The following is a 14791-nucleotide window of genomic DNA, read 5'->3' as shown; positions in this document are numbered from 1 at the left end:
TTTCCATCATGACAGGCAGTTCTCGGACTGGAGGATGGACTGCATTCCGATGTTAGCTCCCAGGTCTCGGGGCGTACAGCTCTCAGCCGGGTTAGAATGTGCTTTCTCTAAGCAGAACAGAACCATCCTGGTTAATAGAGCATGATTAATGTTTCTTATCATTGAGCTGGTCCCCAATATTCTATTTCTGCCCCTAACATTAAGAGCATTGGCAGAGCCAGGGCTGCGGTCCAGTCTCTGCCCCTCCCCACCCCCACACGGTGAGAGATTGTGCCCTTACCCAGGTCTTCATGTCCCTCCGTCCTCCTCTGACATCCCCTGGCCTCCCATCCTTTTTGGGGGTGGGGTGGGGTGGGGGGATAAACATGCATGGGAGCCATGGTTTCCTTTCCTCTTTCCTCACATTTCCCCACCAAGTGCTCCGCACCTGCTGCTGCCTCGGCTCCACCCACCCCTGCTCACCCTCCGCAGCCAGGCTGCCGGCCCCACCCCTTGGCTGAAACTGCTTCCCGACAGTCATCTTGTCTCCTCACACTGCTGTGTCCGCCTGGCCCAGCTGCCTGGAAGCAGACCCCGTGTGCACGCGTCCTCTGTGCAGCCTTCCCTGCTGTGATGCTGGGACACCCCTCCCTCCTGGCTTTGTGCTTATGTCTCCGTTTTCCTTCTCCTCTTCTGACCCCTCTTCCCTCTTTTCTGGGGCCTTTTGTGAGGCCTTGTGTTTCGCTTCCCAGGGAGCTCCCCCTCTGGGGTTCAGCTCAAGTCCTGGCTCCTTGGGTGCCCGGCGACACCCCAGACTCAGCATGTCCAAGGCTGGCCGTCTCCTCCTGGGCAGCTGCCCTCACTCAGCAGTAGGTTCCCTCCTCCCCTGTCACACGCACTTTCCCCGAGTGCCGCTGCCTCTCCTGGCCTTGAACATCGCAGGCCAGAGTTCAGAGCCCCTCAGCTGGGGGATCCTCTCCAGCCCCCACAATCCCTCTGTCATGTTGCCTCAAGTCTCATGATCCTTGACTACTGTCGCTGAAACCTCTCCCCTAAGAAGTTTTCATAAGCTCGGGGTTTCCTCCCACGCAAAGCCAGCTCATCCTCTGCCTCAGGTGGCCTCACTCTGCAGAACCAATTTCCTGTTCTGCATCTACTTCCCTCGCTCCCAGGGCCAGGCTGCAGCCCTTACTTACCCTTTGGGACCCAGCTCAGATGCCGTTTTCCCTCCCTCCTTGGCCTTCCCACTCCACCTGGCACCGTCACAGCTGTCTGCCTGCTGGTCGCAGGTCCCTTTGTGTCCCCGAGGCCTCTTGCCTTCCTCCTGGTTCCCTAGGATGGGTACCCTGTAGGCTCTTGATTTAGGAATTCCCTCCTCCCCCAAACCTCCAAGAATACCTCCCATCATGCTTCAGAGTGTGGTTCAAACGCCACCTCCCTGCTGGACTGTCCCAGCCTCCCAGGTCCCCTTGGTCTGCACTCCTGCCGGGCTTACTGATGGCTTCATTACAGTGTGGGCCACCCAAGTTAATACCTTGTTCCCTGCGATTAGCTTCCCATCAGATGGTGGGTGTGAGAGTTACTTTGCTGGCTCTTAATTACAGCAGCTGTTTGCTGAGTGGTCGTTATGCGCAGGGCGTGTGCTGATTTCCCAGGCATTCCCTCCTGCATGCGAGTTATCCTCCCAGCGCCCAGAGGGGTAGGAGCTATGCTTACTGCCTTCATTCTGCCCAGGAGGACACGGCCCAGAGGGGTCCACGGCACCTGCCCGAGCCACACAGCCTGTAGGTGGCAGAGCAGAGGCTGGAACTCAAGTCTGACGCCTGAGGCTGTTTTCAATACCAGGGTTTGCTGTTTCTCCAGGAAAGCAAGGAGTGAGTGTGTTACGGGTCCTCTCCGCACCTGGCCCAGGTGTGTGGGACAGCCTGGTGGTTTGGGAGTCTGCTGGACTCCAGGAGAGGACTTTGTCACTGAACAGATGGTTAATGCTGAGACCAGTGACTCAGGGACGCTGTGACAGCCACAGATGGTTAATGGCGGGACCAGTGACCTTTGCCCCGTAGGCCCAGCCTCATGCATGAGCGTGTGTGCATGTGTGTGTGTGTGTCTGTCTGTCTTAAGTAAGGGTTGTGGAACAGAGAATCCCTAGGGGCCCTCAGGTCATTTCTGTCCCTTTTCAAAAGGAACTTTCAAATGCTTCGTTTGGTAAATAAAACCCACCCTCCCGCCCCAGCCTACTGTTCAACTAAGTTTCTGGAGGAGCTGTCCTTCCCTTCCCTCCACAGGTCACTGTCATATGAAAATGAGTTCCTGCTGTGAAATACAGTTGCCATGGCAACCAGTCGTGTGAGGCGCTGGTCTCTGGCTCTTAAGTCCCTGCACTGCATGCTTCAAGGGGCTTTTTCCATCTTTGTCACCGAAAAAAAATGAACGAGTCCACTTCCCTCTCCTCTGCACAGACACCTGAAGCATTTGTTTTTCCAGGCAGCAATTCCTGGGCTCTGTCGGTGCCCCCGCAGCCTGTCCTGGGCTGCGGCACCCCATTAGTAATGGCCCCGGAATGGTGCCCCTAGTTGAGGTCACATTTGGAATGAAATCCAGTGCCCTGTGGGCAGAAGGACAGGAGCCATGGCCGCCAGGCCCCCTCGATGACCGCAGGGGCAGAGGGAGACAGAGCAGGCTGCTGTGACAGGGAGGGCTTGGTGGGGCAGCTCCGCCCCAGTTGGAGGTGGTGAAATGGTTTGTCTTCAGTTCCCGTCTCCTGGGCGAGGGCCTTGCTCGGCTGTTTTGGCAGGAGCCCCCCCAGAGGTGGGGGCCCCGGGTGCTGGGAAAGACTGAGTGTCCTTGGCAGTGATCATAGCTGCTGACATTGATGAGTGCTTGCTCTGTGCAGGTGCTGTTTCCATATTTAATCCTCAACCAAACGAACTTAGAAGTACTATTTTTATTCCCACATTACAGGCAAGGACGCATGCACAGAGAGGTTAAGTGCTGGCCCTAGGACACACAGCGATGAGGTGGCAGAATAGGGTTTTAGTGTTAGGCAGTCTGACTCCTGTGGCCAATAATGCGCTTTCCATTGTTGGAAGGATTATGTTTAGTTGAAGAGATGGGGCAGATTGGCTTTCTCAAGATTTGAGGCTTAAGGCAATAGTTTTCAACTTTTGCCCTGGTCAGGTAGTTGGTTAGAACGTTGCTCTGATATGCCAAGGTTGTAGGGTTCGATCCCTGGTCAGGGCACATACAAGAATCAACCAGTGAATGCATTAATAAGTGGAACAACAAATTAAAGTTCCTCCCTTCCTCCCTCTCTCCCTTCCTCCCTCCCTCCCTCCGCTTTCCTCTTTCTCTCCAAAATCAATAAATTAAAAAAACTAGTTTTTAATTCTGTGCATCTTCTGCTGGGTAAAAGGCTGCAGTGAAAAGGCATGTACTAGGATGTTCATAGCAGCACTGTTTGTAATAGGCAAGAACTGGAAATCACCCAACATCCATTGGCAGTAGCGTGAACAAATAAATTGGGGTGAGCGCACACAATAGAACACTCTAACACAGTGAGAATGAACAATGTACAGCCACACAGAACAACACGGGTGAATCCCACAAACGCTGCTGAGCACAGCAGCCGGACGAAGCAGAGCACGCCCTGCAGGATTCCATTCCTGCTCCGGGCACGCCGGCAAAATGAACATGAGGTGCTGGGCGTCAGAGCCGTGGGCTCCCGGAGGCACCAGGAAGGCTCTGGGAGGCCGGCAGTGTTTGGTTTCCTTATCTGGGTGTTGGTCATAGACTAGTAGGTGAGTTTATATTCTCAAAATTCATCGATTTTGGTACAGGGACTTCTCTGTGTGGCTGTGTCACACTTCAGTCAAATTGACTGCAACAGGGAAAAAGGCAGCAGTGACCCTAAACCCAGGACATGAATATAGACCAGCCGTGGGCAAACTATGGCCCGCGGGCCGGATCCGGCCCGTTTGAAATGAATAAAACTAAAAATGATGTTTACTTTGAATTTATATTAGTTCACACAAACACTCCATCCATGCTTTTGTTCCGGCCCTCCGGTCCAGTTTAAGAACCCATTGTGGCCCTCGAGTCAAAAAGTTTGCCCACCCCTGATATAGACACTCCATTCCTGTGTAGGGGCCACATTATGCTTTTCTTTCTTTTCTGGGAATATAGTCTAAGAATCCTGAAACACCCATCAGGAAGAATATGTGCACCCCATGTTCATAGGAGTGTTATTTACAATAGCTAAGATTTAAAAAAATATTTTCATTGATTTCAGAGAGGAAGGGAGAAGGAGAGAGGGAAATATCAACGAGAGAGAATCATCCATCGGCTGCCTCCTGCACGCCCCCCCTGGGGATTGAGCCCACAACTGGGGCATGTGCCCTGACCGGGAATTGAACCAGCAGCCTTTTGGTGCGTGGGAGGAGGTCCAACCAACTGAGCCACACCGGCCACGGCAGGGGGCCACATTCTTGACTTCACTGGACCTGGAATCTCAGATTGCTTGAGAGAGGCGGGAGGTGGCATGAGGGTGGACACCTGGTTCTGGGAGGAGACAGCTCCGAGGATGTGGGAGCAAGGCCATGTCAGTTCTGGTTTCCTCCTGTCCCCCACCCCCAACCCCTACGCCCACTCCCCCCACTCCGTTCCTCGATTCCATTGGGTTTCGGTTTTGCCCAGTCTGTGAGGTCGACCTTTTCTCGCTGCTGTGAGGCCTGGGGTAGGGGAGGTGATGTGTACAGCCTTCTGCTTGTTGTGAGATGTCAGATTGGCCTGGAGACACTGCAGAATACGGAGAGAATACAGATCCGCACAGACACCCTCCACCTGCCGACAGCAGCGAGCTGCCTGCACAACGCCGCATTTCCAGGACTGCGCCAGCCTGGGAAGTAAGCAGCGTCGTTGGGAGAGCGGCCCTTTCGCGGGGCAGCTGTGTGCTGCTAAAAATACCGGGCGCCTTACATAAGAGCTCAGCGACGTGTTAGCACCTTCTGCAAAAGCACTCAGGAAATCGCCGGCAGTTCCTCCGTTGGGTGTTGCAGTGGCCCTTGTGGGATCAATCCGAAGCTGGCGGTGGGTTTACCTGGTGAGGAGGGTGAACGATTGTGAGTCTCTAGCCCCGCCTGAGGCCCCCAGCTGCGCTCCTGCCTGATTTACCTGTTGGCGCATTTTCATCGTTGGGTCTGGCCCACCCAAGCGGTGAAGTTCATGGCAGGGTTTGTGAAGTTTCCTCTTGTTCAGTCCCCATCCCCTTCTCATTCCCTCATCCTCTGATTCACAGAGATGCACCATCTTGGGGTAAAAAGGCCTCCTCCCCACGCAAAAGTCCCCTCAATGAGTAGCCAGGGTGGCGGTCACCTGGCCTGTGCTTGGATGCTGCCAGGGACCAGGGCAGCCCACCTCATTGTCGGGCGATGATTTGAATAGTAAGGAAAAGGCTGGATCAAAAGCAAGGCTCGGAAGATGCCAGGAGGCCAAAATGCCAGGCTGTAATTGACAAAGAATTTTCGCAGGGATCAGATGGATAAAGCCATCTGAGGGATCTGAGGCCTGACGGTCAACTTGGCAGGACTCGTCGAATTAAAAAATGCATCTTCCCTACGACATAGGGATTCTACTTCTCAGGAGGATCTGCCCCAAAGAAACGCAGGCATGTGTGCTCAGGTGGGAGGTTCTGGCACAGTCTCCGTGGCAGTTTGCAAAAGTGAAAAACCACACAGTTTGGGTCACTGGTGGTAGAATAGTTACATGAACTGATATCTGCCTCTTTGTTGCTCTGCCTCTGAGTCTATCCGGTCCCTTTGGAGCCACCTCAAGTAAGTCTCCCCTTTGCCACGGGCAGGATTTTCACTGGTGCCAGGTGCCCATCATGCCTGCCTCCTCGGGGAAGAAGTACTTGCCCATTTCAGGTTCCTTCCTGGGCTGAGATAGATCATGCATTCCAGACTCCGGCCTGGGCACCTGGCTTGCCAGCCACCCTTAAAGTTTGGCAGTATTGGACGCTCTGCCCTGATGTTGCTTGACTATGACATAACACTTCTTCAAAATAACCGTCTTTCTTTTTTTAATTATAAAGGTAACTCATGTTCATTGTGGAAAATTTAGAAAATACACAAAGACAAAGAAGAACATTAAAATCGGTGATTCCCAACCTATAGAGATAACCACTGTTTACTATTGAAACATTGAGATCATTCTATATAAACGATTTCATAACCTGCATTTTATTTAACATGTTTACTTATCCGTAGGAATATGGTTGATTAGAGCCCTGGCTGGGTGGCTCAGTTAGTTGGAGCGTCATCCCAGTAAGCCACGGTTGCAGGTTCTTTCCCCATCAGGGCACATACAAGAAGCAACCAATGAATGCATAAATACGTGGGACAACAAATCAATGTTTCTCCCCCCCCCTCCTCTCTCTCAAATCATAAATATGTTTTTAAAAAGAGAATATCGATTGACTTATATATAACACATTTTTTCTCAGTTCAATGTTTGTTTTTCTATTATTATTATTACTATTTTTAATCCTAACCTGAGGATATATTTCTATTGACTTTATTTTTTGAGAGAGAGAGAGGAGGAGGAGGAGGAGGAGAAGGAGGAGGAGACAGAGAGAGAGGGGGAGAGAGAGGAGAAGGAGGAGGAGAGAGATATCAATGTGAGAGAAACATCAATTGGTTTCCTCCCATACGTGCCCCCACTGGGGGTGGAACCTGAAATCGAGGTCTGTGCCCTGACCAGGAATTGAACCTGCAACCTTTTGGTGTATGGGACGACACTCCAACCAACTGACCCACCTGGCCAGGGCTCTTTATTATTTTAAAACATAGAGAAGTTTCTAATGTATGTATGGTGGTGTGGACTGAATGTGTGTGTTCTCCCATAATTCATATGTTGAAGCTTTAACCCACAAGGTGATGATCTTTGGAGATGGGGCATTCGGGAGGTAGAGTTAGGTAAGGCCATGAGGGTGGGGCCCTCATGATGGGATTAGTGCCCTTAATAAGAAGAGACACCAGAGCTGGCTCTCTCACTCTTTCCTGTGCATGCACCAAGGAAAGGCCATGTCAGTGACAGCAAGAAGGCCACTATCTGCAAGCCAGGAAGAGTCCACACCAAGAAGCAAATCCATGGCACCTGATCTTGAGCTTCCAGCCTGCAGAACTGTGAGAAGTAAACGTCTGTTGTTTAAGTGACCCAGGCTCTACGGTATTTGTTATGGCAGCCTGAGCATCTGGTTAAGTCCTTTCATTTTACCATGTCTTCCTTTGCCTCTGGGTTTAAAAGATCTTCCCTACCCCAAGGTCAGATAAGTATTCACCTGTATTTTCTTCTGGTTCTTTATTTGGTTTCAGCTTTTCCACTCAGCGCTCTCTTTTATGTTCAGCTCTAATCCAGTTGAAGTTTATTTTGGTTTATGATGTGAGATAAGATCCTGATTTTATTTCTTTCCAAATTGTCGACCAGTTCTTTCAGTTTAATTTCTCTCCCCACCAACTGTATTTTAAATTTATTTTTGAATGTTCATTACAATCATGTTGTTTAAAATTCAAAAGGTATAAAAGGCAAACAGGATCTCCTCCTCCCTTATCCCTTAGCCTCCCAGGGTCAGTAGCTAGGTGTTGCCAGGTTATAGGTTTTGGTCTTAGACACTAGCTCTCCATCCCCCTTCCCCTGACTGACTTTTTTTATAGTGTAAAAACATACTAGCTTCCAGGCTTTCTGTTTTTTTCTTTTTTATTAATCTATCTCTTTTCCTCCACTATCACATTTTTTTTGTTGTGACTTTATATATTTTAACACCTGGCAGTGCAAATTCTTTCTCAAAATAACCTTGGTTATGCTTGCCTATTTATTCATTCTTCTATGTGAGATGTTGAAATATAAGGAAGTTAATGAGTTTTTAAAAAATTATTGTGAAACATATATACAAAAGAACATATAAAACATATATGTTCTTGCCCTGACCGGTTTGGCTCAGTGGATAGAGTGTCAGCCTGTGGACTGGAGGGTCCCAGGTTCGATTCCGGTCAAGGGCATGTACCTTGGTTTCGGGCACAGCCCCAGTGGGGGGTGTGCAGGAGGCAGCTGATCGATGTTTCTCTCTCATCGATGTTTCTAACTCTCTATCCCTCTCCCTTCCTCTCTGTAAAAAAAATCAATAAAATATATTTAAAAAAAACAACAACATATATGTTCAGTTTAAAGAAGAATAAAGCAGTCGTATACTCAGCTAACTTAAGAAATAGAGCACCAGCAACCCTTTAGAAAATATTTTTATTTCTCTCCTTAAGTGGCTCTTCCTCTCTCCCCATCCCCGTGGAAACACGAACCTGAGTTTGTTATCATCATTAACCTATTGTTCTTCATCGCTTAACTATATACATTTATACCCTTAAACAACGTATTGTATGCTTTTGAACCTTTACAAGCGAATCACACTGTATTCCATGTTTTGACTGGAGACATTTGTGTGTGTGTGTGGTTGTGATTCATCCTGTTGTTACCTGTAGCTATAGTTCCTTCTTTTTGCTGCAATATGTAAAGATACCCAATTTGTTTATCCGTTTCATTTGCTGATGGGCGTTTGGGTTGTCTCCACTTTTCTTGACTTTTATCAACCTCCTTTCTGTGTGTGAGTTTCTCCAGGACGTGTACCTGGGAGCTGAATGATAAGGTCACCTCTTGTTATTCTCCAGGGCAGGGTGTATTTTATTCCCGCCCTGGTCAGTGCTTGCTGCTCAGTCTACATCCTCACCAATTCTTAGTACATCCTCACCGGTGTTAGCCAAACCGGTGAGTGTGATCTGGTATTTCACTGTGGTTCAAATTGGAGCTTTAGTGGTTACTGACTGTTAAGGTTGAACATGGTGGTTGTTTTTCAATTACAGTTGACAGTCAATATTATTTTATACTAGTGGCCTGGGGCACAAAATTCCTGCACATTAAAAGGGGATTAATTAGAGGAAATATTTTTTTTTATATCTTTATTGATTTCAGAGAGGAAGAGATAGATAGAAACATCAATGATGAGAGAGAATCATTGATTGGCTGCCTCCTGCACGCCCCCTACTGGGGATCAAGCCTGCAACCCGGGCATGTGCCCTTGACCGGAATCAAACCTGGGACCCTTCAGTCCGCAGGCCAACGCTCGCTCCACTGAGCCAAACCAGCCAGGGCTAGAGGAAATATTTTAATATTGCTATTTGCCCTTTCTCTATAATAGAAGTGTCAGAGATGAAAGAAATTTAGTAAAAGGTATATGAAAGTCTTCCTCCTGTCAGAGTCTGGGGTGCACCACGGGCCCCAGAGTCAAGTCCCCGCCCAACCCATGTGTGCCTCAAAATTGCGCGAGACCCAGACCCTGCTGCCCCCTCCCAATTGGGCTAGATCCAGACCTGGCCGGTCCCACCCTTGTCAAGCCCCGCCGGGTGTGGGGCGCAGCTTCAGGTCCCCTGGCCTGGCACCGGGGCGGGGGGTGTGGCCTGAGGTCCCCCAGCCCTGGCCTGGGTGCGGGGCATGCCTTGAGGTTCCCTGTCAAGCCCCGCTGGATGGGAGATGTGGCCTGAGATCCCCTGTCAAGCCACACCGGGCGGGGGACATGCCTTGAGGTTCCCCGTCAAGCCCTGCCAGGAGGAGGGGCGCAGCCTCAGGTCCTCCGTCAAGCCCCGCTGAGCAGGGGGTGCAGCCTGAGGTCCCCCAGACCAGCACTGGGGCGAGGGGGCGCACCTTGAGATCCTCCATCAAGCCCCGCTGGGCAGGGGGCACGCCTTGAGGTTCCCCGTTAAGCCCCGCCAGGCGGGGGGCGCAGCTTCAGGTCCCCCAGCCCAGCGCTGGGAGGGGGCGCAGCCTCAGGTCTGCTTTCAAGCCCCACTGAGTGGGGGGCACGGCCTGAGGTCCCCCGTTAAGCCAGACTGGGTGAGGGGCATGGCCTGAGGTCCCCCATTAAGCCCGGCTGGGTGAGGGGCATGGCCTGAGGTCCCCCGTTAAGCCCGGTTGTGTGGGGGGCACAGCCTGAGGTTCCCTGGCCTGGCGCCAGGTTGGGGGGGTGCGGCCTGAGGTCCCCTGTCAAGCCCCACGGGGGTGGAAGGGGCGCAGCCTCAGGTCCCTGCTGATTGCTCGTTAAGGCTAGTTACAGGAACTTGGCCTCCGCTGTGGGTGCCGCCATCTTTGTGGAGGAGTGATGGTCAATTTGCATATTCCCTCTTTATTATATAGGATTAGTTTCAGGTCTACAACATCATGATTAGACAAGTATATAATTTCCAAAGTGATCATCTCAATATTTCAAGTACCCACCTGGCACCGTACATAGTTATTACAATACTAGAGGCCCGGTGCACAAATTTGTGCACTGGTGGGGTCCAATTGGCCCGCATGATGGGGGCCATCGGGAGTGGCCAGGGCGAGGGGCCGCGGGCGCTCCGGTCATTCTGCTGTTTGGTCGATTTGCATATTACCCTTTTATTATGTAGGCTTATTGGCTATATTCCTTGTGCTGTACTTTATATCCCTGTGACTATCTTGTAACTACCAATTTGTACTTCTTAATCCCTTCATCTTTTAGGTTGACCATGTTTATGGATGCTTTGTGTTTCCTCATTTACACAACTGTACTTTTTTACCCCTTTTTTCATATTAGATTATTACTGATTCATAACAGATCTTCTCAGATTCACATTCTAGCACTAATCCTTTTTTTATTACATGTGGCAATTCCATCAGTTTGTGGCTTGCTTTTTCATTATCTTTTTAAAAATTCTTTATTGTTGAAAGTATTAGTGTTTTCACTATCTTAATGGCGTCTTTTAAACAATTTGATTGATTGATTTTAGAGAGAGAGCAGGGAAGGGAGAAAGAAGGAGAGAAAGATTGATTTGTTGTTCCACTTAATTATGCACTTATTGATTGCTTCTTGTGTGTGCCCTGATCAGGGAATCGAACCTGCAACCTTGACATATCAGGACAACGCTCTAACCAATGGAGCTACCCGGCCTGGGCCTAATGGGATCTTTTGATGAATGAAACAGTCAGAACTTAAGTCAGCAAGCTTATCATTAACTAAAGTCCAATTTTTGTTTGTCTGTTTTGTGGTAAAATGTGCATACAACAAAATGCAAAATCTTAGGTTTTCCGTTCAAGGAGCTCAGATATATAAATGCATATACCTATGCAACCCAAACCCTGTGACAATCACCCCAGAAAGTTCCCTTACGCCTTTTCCCAGGCAACCCCTGCTCCCCCAGAATTGACCACTGTTCTGATTTTCCACCACATGTCAGTTTTGCTTGTGCTAGAACTTCATATAAATGGAATGATACAGTATGTACGCTCTCATAAAAGGCTTCTTTCCCTCTCACTTGACATCATGTTTGAGTTCATCCTGTTGTGTGTATCAGTAGTTGCTTCTTTTTTATGGCTGAGTAGTATTCCATCGTGTGAATATGTACAGTTTGTTTATTCACTCGTGGATAGAGCTATTTTTAGTTTTTGGCTGTTATAAGAGGAGTGGCCATACATCTTTTTGTTGACATATGTTTTTATTTCTCCTAAGTATATTAGTTCCCTTACATGTTTTCCTTCTTTTAGGAGTGGAATTCCTGGGTTGTACGTTAGGTGTAACTTTTGTTGAAGCATAATATTCACTCAGGGAACTGCACAAATCCTCAGTGTCCTGCTTGAGTAATTTTTACAATGTGAACACAGCCATGTAGCCATCACCCAGGTCAAGGGGTGGGGCCTTGCCCCGAGCTGGGCTACTCAGCTGGGCTGTCCATTCTGGGATCTGAAACTTGAGCCAAATGAAGAAGGATATCTATTGGAGCTACCTGTTCCCAGAGTGGCAGCTGATCAGACTTTGAGTCTCTTGCAAGCCCCCAGGGTTTCTGTTTCCTTCTACATCAGGATCTTCAGCCTTCTCATCCATCTGAGCTACCGGCTATCCCTGCAGTGAATTCCTGTCTGCTTGCCCTGGCAGGTTTGGCTCAGGGGTTGGAGTGTCGGCCCGCGCACTGAAGGGTCTCGGGTTTGATTCCGGTCAAGAGCACGTATCTCAGTTACAGGTTCGGATGATCCCCACCCCAGTCAGATCGATGTTTCTCTCTCTCTCTCTCCCCCACTCCTCCCTCCCTTTCACTCTCTCTAAAAATCAATGGAAAAAATATCCTTGAGTGAGGGTTAAAAAAAAATTCCTTTCTGTTTATATCAACCAGACCTGGTTTCGGTTGTTTGCAACCAAAAAATCCTGATGTTTACAGTGTTCCCAACCACTGGCATCAAAAACTTAGTGGACGCCCTGGCCAGTGTTACTCAGTGATTAGACTGCAGGGGTCCTCAAACTACGGCCCGCGGGCCACATGCAAATACAAATATTGTATTTGTTCCCGTTTTGTTTTTTTACTTCAAAATAAGATATGTGCAGTGTGCATAGGAATTTGTTCATAGTTTTTTTTTAAACTATAGTCCGGCCCTCCAACGGTCTGAGGGACAATGAACTGGCCCCCTGTTTAAAAAGTTTGAGGACCCCTGGATTAGAGGATCAGCCGCAAATGGAAGGGTCACAGGTTCGATTCCCAGTCAAGGGTACGTACCTGGGTTGCAGGTTCAATCCCTGCCCTGGTTGGGGCACGTGCGGGAGGCAACCAATTGATGTGTCTCTCTCACATCAGTGTTTCTCTCTCTCTCTCTCTCTCTCTCTCTCTTTCCCTCTCCCTCTTCACCTCCCCCTCCCTTTCCTTTTCCCCCCTCCCTCCCTCCATTCCTCAGTGGAGAGTGATCCTCATATTGCTAAAACTCAGGGCAGAAGCTGTCTTTAATCAGTCCCCCGAGTTTTTACATTAGAACACTTGGATTCCTGGGCTCACAAGGTGAACTCTCAAACAGGTAGTCACTTTACATCTAACTTTAAAAGCTTGTGGTAAAGCTACTTCAAACATTTGGGTCTGATGAAGGTTTTTTTCCCCCCTAACTTTAAATTTAGTTCCCACTTTTGGACTAATTTTCTCTGAGTCCCCTGTGGAAAGTTAATGGCGAACATGGACTTAATTTAGAAGGTGAACTGTGGGCGTGCATGTTATTTTCTGGACTTCATTTGTGGAAACCAGGTTCATGTTTCCTGCCCCTTGGTGTGGAGCACAGGGGGTTAGATGAGGGGTGTTCCGCGCAGTTATCAGAAAACTAGCTAGACCCCAGAGACCATTTGCCTAAGAAGTCTCAACGTCGCAATTGTTCTGCTCTAAGTGGGGCCTCATTTAAAAGTAAAAAAAGGAAGGACCCAGTGGCTCCTCCGGTGTCTAAATCCCTGAAAATAAACACCACCCAAAGATAAAATCAAAAGTAAAAAATGCAATGAATTCGCTCCCTGTTTCTTTTTTAATAACATCGAGTCACCTGGATTAGTGACAGGAAGTGACCCAATTTGACAGGCCTCTGAGTCGTCACAGCGCTTGTCCTCGTGAATGTCAGGGTCTGGGAAAGTATTTGATCCAGAGGAAGGTGCCATGGGTGCAGTTCCCCCGGCAAAGGTCAGGGGCGAATGGGAAAGGCTCTCTAACCCCTGATGGCTCCGAGCAGCCACCAGGCTGTCTGTGTCTCCCCCGGTTGTCCTTCCCTGGCCTTTCCCGAGAGCCCGTTCCTGATCTCTGTCCGCCGGTCCTCATCCTGCTGCGGGGTTTCCTCATTCACAGGAGCCACAGCTTGGGGTCTGAGGACCCAGCCTAGACCGTTCTCGCACTCTCTGGGCTTCGTAGGCTTTTGACTTGAGCTCAGCAGAAACAGGTTCTTTACCATGAAGTCTCCCCATCTTAAGGGTACCCCGGGGCAGGGAGTTAAGTAACTGCTCTGGGGATCTTGCTTGGCCAGCGATGCAGGTGCCCGTGGACACGCTGGGTCTGCCGGTCATGCTTGCGGTTGAATGTCATACAAGGGCAGCATGTGGAAGAGGGCTTCGATTTGTGTGGCTCAGGATGGAGACTTTCTAGCAAAGGAATGCGGAGCATCTTGTAGGATCATCAGTTTGGTCTAATGGTTTCAAACAGGTGGACCAGAAGCTTCTCCGTGAAGGGGCGGGCGGTGGGCTGGGATGGCCTCAGACGTCCCACCAGCCCGTCTTCAGGTTTGGGTGTCAAACGGTGAGCTGGGTCGCCCCTGGCAGGGTGATAGGGATCATTTATGCAGCAAAGGGGTCATCTGGGAAGCGAGGAAGTCCTACGTGGAATCTAAATTGATTTTAAAGAATTGAGACTTTGCATCCAGTCCCTCTCTGAGGTCAAGGCAGAGAGGACGGGCCAAGGGGGCAGCCAGGGCTCAGTGTAGGCGGGCCTCGCCTTCTGTGGACCTGACGTTCGAGTGTGGGCTCGCACAGCAGCCGTGTAGGGGTGAAGGGTTGCACTTCAGGGGTCTTGCCTCAGAGGTCATTCACTGCCTGTCACTTTCTGTGGTGGCTCTGCTGACTAATGTAGAATGTGGAGTCTTTGGGTGTTAGTGTTGGAATCCGGGACATGCCTGGCGGACCGGACAGCACAGGGAGGCGGACGGGGAGGAGCTGGGGGGAGATGCGCTCCGAGGAGGGCCGGGTGGCCAGCAGAGTGCGCTGGGAGTGCAGGTGTCGTCGGGGGAGGAAGGTCAGATGCATCTCCAGAGCTTGGAGGTGGGAATCCAGCCGGCTGTCTGCAGGGGGCTCACCAGGAGGTAATGGTTCCTGACAAACAGGCGAGTAAGCCTGTGGCTGATGTCTCGGGAGGGAGCTCTTTAGAGTTGAGGGGGATGAGACCTCAGCAGGGAAGAGTAGAGGCTCAGT

The sequence above is a fragment of the Myotis brandtii genome, unplaced genomic scaffold (genome assembly GCF_000412655.1).
Source record: "Myotis brandtii unplaced genomic scaffold, ASM41265v1 scaffold1167, whole genome shotgun sequence".
Taxonomy (NCBI): Eukaryota; Metazoa; Chordata; class Mammalia; order Chiroptera; family Vespertilionidae; genus Myotis; species Myotis brandtii.
This window is presented reverse-complemented; position numbering follows the sequence as displayed.